The following is a 14,986-nucleotide window of genomic DNA, read 5'->3' as shown; positions in this document are numbered from 1 at the left end:
GACGGGCGAAGGTCAAGGGGCACAGCCACTGCGGTGCAGAGCTAGCGCCACTGCCACTGTGGGGAGCAGTCAGCCTAGTCAGCACCCAAAGAGCCCTCACTGGGCTGAGCACCTTACATGTGCTGGCACATTCCATTCCCACCAGCCCCAGAACTGAGGCGGGCACTGTTACTGTCTACATTTTCCAGATGGGGAAACTGAGGCACAAAAAGGGGAAGTGATTTGCCTTGGGAATGGGGTTGCACTTCACACCCGGACAATCTGGCTCTAGCACTCATGTCCCCTTGAAACTGGATTGGCCAGGTTAGAAATGAACGAAAGACTTCAGTGTCAGTGGTTAGATCTAAATTGTCAGCAAAAATCCTCTTTCTGACACTTATTAGCTCCGTGACCTTGAGCTGGTACTTTACTTAACCTCTCTAAGTCAGGTTCCTGACCTGTAAAACATACTTCATATGGTAGTAGAGATTATAGAGCGTGTGTGTGTGAGTGTGTGTGTGTGTGTGTGTAATGCCTTCTACAGTATAGTACTTGGTAGAGAATAGATACTCCACAAAAAGTAGATTCCACCCCCGCCATGGAGCCACAGTGCAGATACACCAATCACCAGCCTTGTAAGGATGCACATGTGTGCAGCCATGTGCTCATACGTACACACGTCCCTGCCCACGTGAGCCCTCACACGCATCTGCATGCATTTCCCTTCCTAGTCCTGTCCCCGGGCACAGGGCGGTGGTGGCATCAGCCACGCAGTACCCCAGACCAAGGCATCACCCTGGGGTCCCTTCCCTCCCCTCTCTCTCCCTTGCATTCTATCACCATGGGCATATTTCTCAAACTAACCTCCCCAGTTCTCCCCCACCCGCAGCCCAGCACAAAGGTCTCAGCGGGTTCCTGTCCTCTGGTCTGCTGTCCTTCCCCCGCTCGCCCTCCACACACTGGCCATCAGAACAACCTCGCCCAGTCACAGATCTGACTGCATCCCTGCTCTGCGTAAAACGCTTCCAGGAAGCCTGGCCAAGCAAGACATGAAACTCAGAAGCCCTGAGGAGAAGTCTGACAGATTTGACTAAATAAAGAGCTAAAGCTTCTATATTGCCAAAGATACCATAAACAAAGTTAAAAATACCATCGACAGACTAAGGAAAATATTTCCAACACACATAAGAGACAAAAATTTTTTAATTCCTAATACACTACAAGCTCCTTTATATCCACAAGAAAAAGGCAGAAGGAAAAGAAAAACGGGCAAAGGATATGAACAGTGAATTCATAGAGGAGGAAATACAAATGGCCTCTAGCTGCATGAAAAAAGCCTCAGCCTCACTGGGGAGAAGGAAGGTGAGTGTTGAAGCCTCAGTGAAATGATTTCCTGAATTAGTAAAAATTAAAAAGCTTGACAATGTCCAGTGTGGAGGATGGTGTGGGGAAATGGCCACCCACAGACACCAGAGGTGGGAGCATAACCTGACCCAACGCTTCGGGGGAGCAGTGTGGCAGTGTGCCCATCAGAATTTAATGAACATACCCCTCACCCTGGGAATTCCACATCTACGAATCGATCCTACAAAAACGTTTACACGTGTCAGCAAGATATATACACAAGGATGTTCACTGAAGCGTTATCTGCAAGAGTGAAAAATTGAAGACAACCTAAGTATCCATCAACCCAGGACTGGTTACATAAATTACGCTACATCCAAACAACGGAATATTAGTCAACGATTAAAAAGAACACAGTTGCTCTGTATGCCGTGACACTGACAGATGCCCACAATACACTGGCAAATAAAAAACGGAAGTGGCAGAGTAATGTGTATAACATGATTCCATTTCTTTATTTTTTTAAAGTAACATACAATGAATATGTTTTTAAGGTACAGAAAAACTTCTGCAAGGAGGCATACCGGAGGCGGAACCTTGGCAGAAAAGGGCAAAGAAGGAACTTTCATACTTAACAGGACACATATCTATGTTGTTTCCATGTTTTTACATGAGCAAATATTACTTTAATGGTTTAAAAAAAAGCCCCATTCCATGGCCCCTCACAGGCTGCAGGACAAAGCCCATCCTCCTCAATGTGGCATGCAAGGTCCCTCAGGACACAGGACACAGCCCTTGTGAGACCAGCCTGGGGTCTCCCTGGACCTGTTCTCACACACCCAGCTGCCATGCATGCCCTCCAAAACTGCATCTGGGTTTTTGTGCAGTTCCCTTCCTGGAATGGTCTTATGGTCTTCCTGCCTTCTGTGCCTCATCTTTCAAATTGCTGCTCAAGTGTCAGCACCTTCTGGAAACTCTCTCTGAGGGCCCCAGGACACTCAGCCTTCGTGCTCCCTCCCATGACGACGGTGACAGCCAGCACTCAGGGGGAACCCCCTGTAGGTCTGTGCTGGGCTGTGCTGGGCGCTGTACGCTGTAGGGACTCATTTCATCCCCACTGCACCCCTAGGTACGTTTGTCACCACCTCACTTAACAGATGAGGAAATTGAGGCAATGCAGAGGTTACTCAAGCTCACACAGCCAGTAATCAGCAGAGCCAGTAAGGGTTGCCAGGCAGAGTGCCCATGCAGCCTTCGGTCAGCGCTGACCTACCCCAGTCCCTGTACCTCCAGGTCCCGAGGCTTGCCCATGAGCCTCCAAGGGTGGGCTCTGCCTTGTTCCTGCCCCTAGAAACTGGGCAGGTCGGGAGTGGGCACAGGGAGGCCTGCTGGTGCCAGAGGCCAGTCCCTACCCTGCCAGCCAGAGCCCAGTAAGGACTGGCGGGCGGTGAGGCTGGCCTCCTCCGGGGTCTGGAGTGGACGGGGGGCTGCCGAGGAAAGGGAGGGGTTTGTGGAGGTGCAGCCCCTCTCAAGGAGAGTACCGCTATCTCCTGCACACCTACTGTGTGCCAGGCCCTGGGGGTTACTGGCCTGGGAAGCTAGAGGTGAGCAGACTTCCTTGCCTTCCACAGAGCCACAGTCAGACACGGGGGGCCAGGAGCCTCAGAGGCAGGCAGGCAAAGAGCGGTGGGGCAGCGCTCAGAGGAGCCCAGTTTCTGAAGAGGCTGAGGGCAGAAGGGCGTCTGTAGGAAGCAGGCGGCATCTGAGCCCAGCCTAGAAAGATGAGGGGGGCTCGGGCAGACGGAGCTGGGGAGGAGAGCTCCAGGGGCTGGAACAGCTTGAACAAGGGCCTGGAGGTGGGCAAGGGCGGGGAGCGCCGGGGAGATCATCGGTGTTGGCTGCAGAACAAGCAGGGAAGTGCACTGGGCAGAGGAGGGGGCATGCAGGTCTTGGGGAGAGCTGGGGGGGGCAGGAAGCTGCCTGCAGGTAGGTAGGGGGTGATCACAGCCAGTGGCTGGGCCCAGGACCTGAGCCTGTCCAGCAAGCTCCACCTGAGCACGTAACTGTGACGGTGCCGAGTCCCCAACTGGGTCCCCTCATCTACAGAAAATGCCTCAGCTTCCCAGATGGTTGAGAGGACTGAATGAGACAGTGGCTCCCAGCACCGGGGGCCCAGGCGTGGGGGTGCACGTGGTGAGGGCACGCAGCTCCCCGGGGCACCTTCCTGTGTAGGGTGGACTTGCACCCACCCCACCCCCGAGGCCTCCCCACCCAGGGAGAGTTTTCAAATCCAACCCTTGTGTTTAAATTCAAGATAAGTGATTTCAGGCCCTTCACCTTAAAGACAGGAGAGGCAGAGCATCATGATCTTGAGTCAGTGCCCACCCCTTTCAGGGCTTCAATTTCCTCACGTGGGTGGTGGTGGCTGGCGGGTGGTTTCTCTAGGCCTGGTTATACAGAAAGGGCTGTGCCACGGAAGGAGGGGAAAATGGGGTTGGGGAGTTGGAATCCACAGGGCTGGGGTCTGGAGAGGGCAGAGAGGGGATGAAGGAAGCAGAGGCTGTCCTTCCCACGGCGAGCCCCCCACCCAGCCAGGGCCCTCCTTTCTTCCCCCACTCCCAGGACATCAGCTGCAGCCAGAGGCCCTGGGTGCCAGTCTGACTGGCCCAAGCCTGAGCCCTCAGACTCCCAGGACAGCCCAGGCTGTGTCCCCTCAGGGCGGGCGGAGCCGGAAGGGGAGGGCCCCTGCCTCGGGGCAAGTCCACTCTGTGGAAAAGGCAGGCAGGACCTGGGGAGATGCACCCCCATAGCCTATTTCAGGCTGACAGGAATTCAGCAAGTCTCCACATGTGTTGTTTCCTCTTCCATGAAATAGAAATGCTTCCCTTCGAGGGACATTACCAGCCCAGGGCCTGGCACACCATCACCTTGGCCCACAGATAAGCCCCTTGGGTCACCAGGAGCTGAGGGTGGCCAGGGAGTCACGGCCAGTTCCTGGGGGAGAACCACTCACCTCAGGCCCCCCAGTTGCCCACATGGGTCCTGTCCTCACCTCTCACTGAGACCCCATCTCAGTCTCCCCATTGGCCCCCCCTGCCCCTGCTGCTGGAGGAACACCCCACCTGCAGATCCACAGCCCGCCAGCCCTCTGGGCCTCCCCCCACCAGCTCTGATCACTGGAGCTGCCTGCTCACCACCTCCCCCACCAGCCCCGAGGGTGGGGACCCCGTCTGATGCATCTTGGTCATTCCCGAGACTGGTGTGGGGCCTGCGCGGGAGTCTGCACACGGGCCACAGAGCTGGCAGTGGACGGGGACAAACAACTGTTCACCCTGCCCATCCTAGCACCTGTTTCTCTGTTGGCACATCCATAAAAACATTAGGCTCAGTGAGGAGCTGGGGTTGGGGCTCAGTGTAGGGCCAGGGTCAAGTTTCAGTCTGTCCAGGATGAGGGCTCAGTGTGGGGGTAGAGTCAGGACTCACTGAAGAAAGTTTTCTGCTTCCCCACCCATGAAGGGTTCAGGACTCTCCTAAGTCTTACCCATTACTTTGAAAACACGTATTTTGCCCCTGGGATGTTGGGGCCTGTCTTCTAGGTCTCTACTATGTCCACCTTCTGTCCTGGCAAGGCCTGTCCTGTGCGCCACTCCAATAGCAAGGGTGGGATTCCCGTGTTCCCTTGGCCCAGCCACCACCTGACCCCAGCAGAAGTGGCTCAAGGAGGGAAGTGCATCCTTGCATTCCGAACGGGCCTTCCAAAACGGCGAGGATGGACAGCTTCCTGGAGTGGCTGCCTTTGCGAGCTAAGGATAAGTGGATTGTGGGTTACTGCAGACTTCTCGATTATCCACCTGACTGCCCGCACTCCGTTAGCACAGATGATACAGTGCCAGTGGAGGTAAACCCAGGTCTGCTGAGCACGCAGGTGCACAGGGCAGCTGGCCCTTGCAATGAGAAACCCCAAATGCCTCCTCCTTTCACAGGACCTGAAGTCCTCCTTCTGCGCTCCTTGCTTTAAGCCACCCTTGCTGACCTTCCCCGGAAACCTCCATCGGGGATCACTTCCCAGCTGCCTGTGTGAGGGGCTGCGGATCCCTCAGCTGTGGGCAGCTCAGGTCTAGCACAGACCTGGCCCTGACAGGCCTCAGAAATGGGTGAGCAGTCAGAGGGTGCCCTGCGTGAGCACTAGAGCTGGGCAGTCTTCTGAGAGCAGCAGGGCCAGGCTAGGATGCCGGACCCAGCCCCCAGCCCCCCTGCCCACGTAGACAGCTAGTCCCCCACTGTCTCTGGCTTCTGCTCTCAAGCAGAGGGTCAAGTTGGTTTGCTGGCAAGACACATGGTTCTCATTTTAATTAATTAAAGAAAAATCTAATCACTGCATTAAACTTCTCATTACTCCACTTGAATACCCGTTAAGTAAATTTAATTACCAGAGGATTGGGTTTCCCAGCCTCTTTCATTAGCTTCTGTTGGATGGGGAAGGGGAGGGAAGAGAGCAGAACAATGCCATTCCAGAGCCACGGAGGGCACGGCGGGCGCTGTAAGGAGGCCGCCGTGGTCAGGTTTTGGTGTCTCCCTGGGGACAGGCTGAGCCCCAGGCCTGGGGGAGACTTCCTGCCCCGGCTACCCCGAGGCAGGGGAAGGCCAAGCATCTGGCTACAGTCGGCACTGAATGCTTTAACCAAGGCCACTCTTGGTTATTTATTCCCTTTGGATATTTATACTTCTAAAAGCGTTTGAGGCTGCCGAGAATAGCCATGGTGAAAAGTAAGAGAAGAAATAAGAAGGAAAGCTGAAAAGAAAGGTGAGGCTAGAGGCAAAGCTACTGAGCAACTGCATAGTCTAGCATCCTGAGCACTTATTAGAAATGGGCCACAAACCGGCTATGAGCTCCCTAGTGGCAAAGACAAAGAGAGCCACAGCTCTGGCCCTGACGCAGGAGCCAACAGAGCATTCATACGGAAACGCACCCTGGGCCTTAGTCTTTCCTTTTGTGAAAAAGCTGGCGCTGGAAGGTAGACCAAGGGAGATGACCGCTTGCTGGGGCAGTCGGCAGGTGCTTTCTGGAGAAGGAGGGACCTACAATGGGCCTCGAAAAAGAGGAAAGGGTAGAGAGCAAGAAAGGGCATAACAGATGGGGGAACTACATGGCCAAACCTCAGACGACATCTAAGGGAGAAAAGAGGAACCACAGGAGGAAAAGAGTCAGGGAGCAGATGAAGGGCGAGGGACCAGGGGTAGAAAAGTGTTCTCCAGAGGAGGAGATGGAGGCGCCCCCATCACGGGAGCCCAGGAGTGGCAGCCCAGCTCCCCAGGGTGGGAGGAACCGGCCCTGCGGGCTGGAGCAGCCAGCGAAAGCCAGGGGAGGCAGCAGGCAGGGGGCTGCAGGACTGGCTGGCCTGGGGACACGGGGTCCTACCTTCCTGTACCGAATGGTGCCTGCCCAGAGCTCCTCTGCCGCCAGGGCAGCCCCCACCCCCCCGGCTGCAGGGAGTGCCGGCTGCCCAGCTCACGGCCCCGCCTCCTCCAGAGAACGGCCTTCTCAACGGTGTGATCATACTCCAGGGACCCCGGGACTAGCCCAAGGCTAGACGTCACCTGAGGCCACAGCCTCGCCGGCGGTCATTCCTGCCCCAGTCTCTTCCTTTCTTCTCCTGAGAACCCACCCTCGCTAAACCTCATGTATGTAAATCCTCCTCTCAGGCTCCGCTTCTGGGGATCCTGACTGACCATACTCTCTGCATCTCCTTTCAAGTTTGAAGAAAACAGGGAGGTCCCAAACCCCCTGGGAGGGAAGGGGAAGGGAATAAGGATTTACTGAGCGCCTGCTACGAGCCAGCGCTTCCCACACATCATTTCAGACGGTTCCCATAGGCCCCCTGCCGGGTGAGAAAAACAAGGATTTGCCCAAGGACACACAGCATGTCCACATCCATCCAGGACTGGCTTCAAGCTGTCTGACCTGGACAGACTTCACCTACAACGATCACTTGTCATTTGCCTCCCCTGGCTGAGGGCACCTCCTTCCAGCCAGCAGAACCCTGAGCCTCTTTTGCTGAGCACTCTTCCCTCATTCCTGGGCACACAGCTGGGGAAGGAGAGACTCTGACCCACAGACCCTCTACGCACTTAAAGGATCAGGATGACCCGAACCCTGCCGACAGGACCCGAGGGATCCACAGCAGGACTTCTGCTCGTTCTACCAGGAAAGCAGATTTTGTCTCCACTCCCAACCCCAGATTTAAACTTGGAAGCATGTTGCCCCAGGAACTGTTGACGAACATCTTGCGACCACATTATCTATATGAAACGCCAGCAGGAGCAGAGCTCTCACCAAGGAAGCGGAGACAGGAAACAGGCCCTGGTCACGTTGTTTGAGCCAGCGGACCAAGCCCTGCCTGAAGCCCAACCTACCTCTGGACACTTCAGTTACATGGACTGGTCATTTCATTTTATTGAAATAGGTTTTTTGCTATTTGTAACCAAAGGGATTGTGACAGATACAGTGCTGAGGAAGACCAAGAAGGCTCAGGGATCCCCAGGAGCCAGGGAGTGGGCAGGGGAGGGATGCCACCTACCGTGACTGCTACTGTGCCCCGCTGAGTCCCAAAGCTTGAGGGGTCCCTTCAGCCCCGGCTGGGGTGAGGAGCAGGCTTGGGCGCAGGTCCGGGGCTGGACAGGGCCACTGCCCTAGAGATACAGGCAGGAGGCGGGTCTCCCCACAGACTCAAGGCAGCCAGGACATGGCCGTGGGACCCCTAGAAAATAGGAGAAACAAGAGTTCATATGGGAAACAGAGGGGCATCTGGGAACAGGGGGTACGGCCGGCAGTGGCCACACCTTGGCAAAGGTGAGACCAACGTCAGCCAAGTTTGTCTCCACTTCTTCACACTCGCATCTTATTACCCCCATTCACCGCCCCCTCCCGCAGGTCGTCCGTTACCCCCAGGCTGCAGAAAGCTTCTACAAAAAGCCTTCCCTCTGAAGAGAAGGGAGGGCTTCGGGGCAGATGTGGCTGGAATCCATGTGCGGTTGTCAGAGTGTGTGTGTTTGCTGGACGGCAGGGGAAGCAGGGAGCTTCGCCCCTGGTACTGCGGACTCGCTTCTCACAGTTCCTTCCCCCCCGAGTGCTCAGAACCAGGCTGAGGGCCCGAGGCAGCCCTCTCCTTTGGTCTCTGGTCTAGACTTGGAGAAGACCCCCAGGGGAGGGAGGACAGTGCTTAACCCAGGGGAATGAGTGGCAGTGTTCCGGGCTGGGCAGAGAGCAGTGAGTCCTCCGCAGGCCCTCCCACCTGCAGCTACCGCAGTGGACAGCACAGCTCTGGACCAACGCTCGCCCAGCCCCTGGCCACAGGACACAGAGAAAACTGAAGTTCAGGGAGCGGAAGGGATTTGCCCAAGGTCACACAGCGGGAGTGGCAAAGGCAAAACCAGAACCTAGTCCCTCCAACAGCTCGTCCCAACTCTCCACAGCGCCCACCACCCATCCTGTGGTGGCCTCATGTTCTCCCATCACGTCCAGGGCTGTCACGCTGAGGGTCTTGCTGCCCCACGACCCACGCTGTTGCTCCTGGGGCAGGGAGGGCATCAGCCACCTTTGAAGAGACCTACCACCCCCCAGCCACCGCTGCTGGCCTGTCCCTCAGCTGTCCTGGCAAAGCAACCTCAATGTCCCTGAGGCTGCCTGGGGAAATAGTCCATGAGAAGGAAAGTGCTCTGGGCACAGAGCTGCTCACTGGAGGATCATTTACAGCAGTAAAACACCTAAATGTCCCACAGTGGAGACGACAAAGTACATGACACCTCTGCTCAATGCAATATTACACAGCCACTAACAATGATAAACACCGAGCACGGTAGTGACATCAAGCAATGTTTACCTAACAATACTGAGCACGAAACAGAAAATGGGCGAAGGGGTAGCTGGGTTGCAGCGGTATACGGCGCTCACTGAGTCCACGCACATCCACTGCCCCTCCATACCACCGCACCTTGCGGTCCAGATCACAGAACCATTTTATAGAGGGAGACACTGAGGTTTGGAGAAGCCACTCACATGCTCCTGGTTACATGAGTGGTAAGGGCAGAGTCAAGGCTGGAACTGTTGGCTTCCAAATCTAGAGACAGACGTCCACGGCTGCCTCTTTGTGCCATGATGGCAGTATTCTGGGTGCATTTCCTTCCTATTTATTCACTCATCTTATTTAATAAATGTACACTAAGTGCCAAGCCTTTTCAAGTGCCTTATAAATGTCCACTTACGTAATTTGCACAACAACCGTAAGAGGGAGTAATTGTCATACCCTTATTTTTTGAAGAAACTGAGGCACAGGCAGATTAAGTAATGTGCCTAAGGTCAAGGGCCACTTCTATTTCCACATGCTTGCAAGGTTGCAGTACAGTCTTCACAGGAAACGGGCAAGGGCAGGGAGGGAACAACTGTTGCCTTGAGGTGCTAGAAATACAGATGTGTTGTATGTTTGTCCTTTTTAATTTCATGGAAACACTTTGTAGCACTTGAAAAAAAAACAATTCAAAAAAATTAGATAAATGTATCAACATTAAAAAAAATTTTTATTAAGGTACTATTGATACACACTCTTATAAAGGTTTCACATGAAAAAACAATGTGGTTAGTACATTTGCCCATATTATCAAGTCCCCACCCACACCCCAATGCGGTCACTGTTCATCAGTGTAGTAAGAGGCCAGAGATCCACTGTGTGCCTTCTCTGGGCTACACTGTTCTCCCCGTGACCCCCCCACACCATGTGCGCTAAACATAACACCCCTCAGCCCCCTTCTCCCTCCCTCCACACCCGCCCTCCCACACCCCTCCCTTTTGGTAACTGCTAGTTCATTCTTCGAGTCTGTGAGTCTGCTGCCATTTTGTTCCTTCAGTTTTGCTTCATTGTTATACTCCACAAATGAGGGAAATCATTTGGCATTTGTCTTTCTCCACCTGGCTTATTTCACTGAGCATAATGTCCTCCAGCTCCATCCATGTTGCTGCAAATGGTAGGATTTGTTTCTTTCTTATGCTGAATAATATTCCATTGTGTATATGTACCACCTCTTCTTTATCCATTCATCTACTGATGGACACTTAGGTTGCTTCCATTTCTTGGCTACTGTAAATAGTGCTGTGATAAACATAGGGGTGCATCTGTCTTTTTCAAACTGGACTGCTGCATTCTTAGGGTAAATTCCTAGGAGTGGGATTCCCAGGTCAAATGGTATTTCTATTTTTAGTTTTTTGAGAAACCTCCATATTGCTTTCCACAATGGTTGAACTAGCTTATATTCCCACCAGCAGTGTTGTTCTTAGTCTTTTCGACGCTGGCCATCCTTACTAGTGTGAGGTGATATCTCATTGTGGTTTTAATTTGCATTTCCCTGATGATTAGTGATGTGGAGCATCTTTTCATGTGTCCATTGGCCATCTGAATTTCTTCTTTGGAGAACTGTCTCTTCATATCCTCTGCCCATTTTTTAATCAGGTTATTTGCTTTTTGGGTGTTGAGGCGTGTGAGTTCTTTATATATTTTGGATGTTAACCCCTTGTCAGATATGTCATTTACAAATATATTCTCCCATACTGTAGGATGTCTTTTTCTTCTGTTGATGGTGTCCTTTGCCATACAGAAACTTTTTAGTTTGATGTAGTTCCATGAGTTCATTTTTGCTTTTGTTTCCCTTGCTCAAGGAGATGCGTTCAGGAAGAAGTTACTCATGCTTATATTCAGGAGATTTTTGCCTATGTTGTCTTCTAAGAGTTTTATGGTTTCATGACTTACATTCAGGTCTTTGATGCATTTCAAGTTTACTTTTGTGTATGGGGTTAAACAGTAATCCAGCTTTATTCTCTTGCATGTAGTTGTCCAGTTTTGCCAACACCAGTTGTTGAAGAGGCTGTCATTTCCCCATTGTATGTCCATGGCTCCTTTAACATATCTTAATTGACCGTATATTGTTGGGTTTATATCAGGGCTCTCTATTCTGTTCCATTGGTCTATGGTTCTCATCTTGTGCCAGTACCAAGTTGCCTTGATTACTATGGCTTTGTAGTAGAGCTTGAAGGTGGGGAGCATAATCCCCCCAGCTTTATTCTTCCTTCTCAGGATTGCTTTGGCTACTTGGGGTCTTTTGTGGTTCCATATAAATTTTAGAACCATTTTCTCCAGTTCATTGAAGAATGCTGTTGGTATTTTGATAGGAATTGCATTGAATCTGTAGATTGCTTCAGGCAGCATGGCCATTTTGACAATATTAATTCTTCCTATCCATGAGCACAGGATGTGTTTCCATTTATTGGTATCTTCTTTAATTTCTCTCATGAGTGTCTTGTAGTTTTCAGGGTATAGGTCTTTCACTTCCTTGGTTAGGTTTATTCCTAGGTATTTTATTCTTTTTGATGCAACTATGAATGGAACTGTTTTCCTGATTTCTACTTCTGCTAGTTCATTGTTAGTGTATAGGAATGCAAGAGATTTCTATGTATTAATTTTGTATCCTGCAACTTTGCTGAATTCACATATTAGATCTAGTAGTTTTGGAATGGATTCTTTAGGGTTTTTTATGTACAATATCATGTCATCTGCAAACAGGGACAGTTTAACTTCTTCCTTGCCAATCTGGATGCCTTTTATTTCTTTGTGTTGTCTAATTGCCGTGACTAGGACCTCCAGTACTATGTTGAATAACAGTGGGGAGAGTGGGCATCCTTGTCTTGTTCCTGATCTTAGAGGAAAAGCTTTCAGCTTCTCGCTGTTAAGTATGATGTTGGCTGTGGGTTTGTCGTATATGGTCTTTATTATGTTGAGGTACTTGCCCTCTATACCCATTTTGCTGAGAGCTTTTATCATGAATGGATGTTGAATTTTGTCGAATGCTTTTTCAGCATCTATGGAGATGATCATGTGGTTTTTGTCCTTGTATCAATATTTTTTAAAAACACAAGCACACACACAAAAATAAAAACTTATCAGTTTAAAGCTACTGATGCATCCAGGAGACCTCGATTCAAAACACAAGCCAACTCCCAGCAGCAAAAGCTCATGTTTCCTGGCTTTTCTGCCAGTTTCCTCCTGCTGGACCACTCTCTGCTGCCTGGGCGAGACTTTAGCTCAGAGGGCAGTGGGGAACAGCCTGGGGGCCCCTGCTGCCTGTGGTGGTCCTACCGCTGGCAAGGGCTGACCCCAGGAGGCCATGGCATCCAGACCTCTGCCTCCATCCCCAGACAGCCCCGTTCCACAGGTGGAGTAACTAAGGCCCAAAAGATAAAAAGACTTCCCCAGATGTCACACTGCTACTGAACAGGAAACGCATGTGTGCCCATGTGCATATGCATATATATGACCCACATGTACACCTGTATGTGTCCCGTGCATGCACTGCTTCTGGCCCAGGCACCCCAAGTCTCTCATTAAAAAGGCAGTGATTCCAAGCCTACACACACATACGTACACACACACATAATAATTACATTATTAACTGCTGATATTTACGATTGTATAATCTCCTGTTTCTCCTTTACACGTTTCTGTGTTATTTTTCATTCATTCACCAAATATTATTCAGCACTTACTTAACTAGGTATATTATAGGTGCTGGGGATACAATGGAATATAAGACAGACAAGTTTGGTGCTCTCACGGGGACAGAGTTACAGGTGATAAAGCAATTAAATGAACAAGATAGTCCCAAAGAATGACAAGTACAGTCCAGATCACCAAACCCGGTAATTTGCAAGAGGCTACTCGGGCTGGGGCTGGGAGCTACTCTAGCTGGAGCACCAGGGAAGGCTTTTGTGCAGAGGTCACATCTGAGTTGATGCCAAATGATAAGAAATCAGTCACACCTAGAGCAGGAGGAGCAGGGAAAGAACAGAGATGGGAAAGAGCCAGCATCTCTGAGCAGGCAGGCCTGGTGCTTGGAATGAGGTGGGAAGAGGTGGGAGCAACTGTGGGAATGGAGGCCACGAGGGGGGCTGGGCCCCAAGGGCCACAGTAAGGACTTTGCACTTCACCCCAAGTGCAGTGGAAAGTCACTGGGGAAGGGTTATGACGTGCTCCTCACTGGGAAGAGTTCCCTGGGCTCCTGAGTGGAGACTGGACTGAGGGGCATAGGCACAGAAGCAGAGGACCAGCTGCATGGCTGTGGCAATTGGCCAAGACAGGGAGACAAGGTTTGAGCCAGGGTAAGGGAGGGACTAGACAGATTCGGCAGAAGATACAGGCTGTAGCAGAGCCAACTCAGCAGTCAGGAGGTAAGAAACAGAATCAAGGATAACTCCTAGATCTTCTACCACAGACACATACCTTTTTACAGCGAGACACCCCAAAATATTCTTAAATAACTATTAAAAATAACATGGCAGGAGGAGCCAAGATAGTAGCATGAGTAGGGCAGTGGAAATCTCCTCCCAAAACCATATATATCTTTGAAAATACAACAAACACAACTATTCCTAAAAGCGAGACCAGAGGACACAGGACAACATCCAGACCACCTCCACACCTGCGAGAACCCAGTGCCTTGTAAAGGGGGTGAGATACAAGCCGGGGCCCCGCGGGAGCCGAGCGCCCCTCCCCCCAGCTCCCGGCGGGAGAGGAGCAGGCAGAGCGGGAGGGAGACGGAGCCCAGGGCTGCCGAACACCCAGCCCCCGCCATCCGGGCCAGAGCGCAGACACAGTGCATGGGGTGCTGGATACTAGGGAAACTGGACAGTAAAACCTGCAAGTGGGTCCCTGCAGCCAGTGCCCCTGGGACAAAGAAAAGCGAGTACTTTTTGAAAGTCTTAAAGGGACAGGGACCCCACAGCTGGATGGAAGCATCCTGGGACACTTAGCCCAGCAGCTGGGAATCCCAGGGAACTCCGGGCGCCCCAACCCCCTGGGCGGTAGTGCAGCTCTGAGGCCCCTCATGGCAATAAACAGCCTCCCGGCCATTCCCCCTCCGGTGTGGCCCCGCCAGAGCAGCCACGCAGAGCCTCCTCCGCAGCTGCCAGGGCCAGGCTCACAGGCCCCATCCGCACGCAGCTGCCCAGCACAAGCCGCTAGGGGTCGCTGTTCTCACAGGAAGGGAAGGCGACAGGCTAGCAGGAAGGGACTTGGTTCCCCCAGCTGACGCACACGCTAACTGCCTACGACTACCTCTATCACCATGAAAAGACAGAAGAATTTGATACAGACAAGAATAACCCTGAGAGGGAACCTGGGGGGATAGATTTAACCAATCTTCCTGAAAAAGAATTCAAAATAAAGGTCATAACCATGCTGATGGAGCTGCAGAGAAACATGCAAGACCTAACAGACAAAGTAGGGAGGGAGAATACAGAAATAAAACAAGCTCTGGAAGGACTTAAGAGCAGACTGGATGAGATGCAAGAGGCCATTAATGGAATAGAAATCAGAGAACAGGAACACAGAGATGCAGACGCAGAGAGAGATAAAAGGATCTCCAGGAATAAAAGAATACTAAGAGAGCTGAGTGACCAACCGAAACGGAACAATACCACATTATAGGGGCACTAGAAGAAGAAGAGAGAGAAAAAGGGATAGAAAGTGTCTTTGAAGAAATAATTGCTGAAAACTTCCCCAAACTGGGGGAGGAAATGGCCTCTCAGACCACGGAAGCACACAGAACTCCCAATAGAAGGGAC

At 51.8% G+C, this 14,986-nt stretch overlaps 1 protein-coding gene across 9 annotated transcripts in view; it reads right to left on the bottom strand.

The window, feature by feature from the left end:
* The window catches only part of LINGO1 (leucine rich repeat and Ig domain containing 1), a 212,163-nt gene that overhangs the window by 67,755 nt on the left and 129,422 nt on the right, over window positions 1-14,986 (bottom strand). For 6 of the 9 annotated variants that reach the window (XM_036907626.2, XM_057489004.1, XM_036907625.2 and 3 more), the window contains one exon: window positions 7,902-8,081. The gene's annotated coding sequence lies outside the window, so the exon portion shown is untranslated. Of the gene's footprint in view, window positions 1-4,098; window positions 4,318-7,901; window positions 8,082-13,137; window positions 13,184-14,986 lie in introns of those variants that run through there. The other 3 variants (XR_008992683.1, XR_005029263.2, XR_008992684.1) reach the window with 3 other exon arrangements.

This window comes from Manis pentadactyla, chromosome 11 (assembly GCF_030020395.1).
Source record: "Manis pentadactyla isolate mManPen7 chromosome 11, mManPen7.hap1, whole genome shotgun sequence".
In the NCBI taxonomy this organism is placed as follows: domain Eukaryota; kingdom Metazoa; phylum Chordata; class Mammalia; order Pholidota; family Manidae; genus Manis; species Manis pentadactyla.
This window is presented reverse-complemented; position numbering and strand designations above follow the sequence as displayed.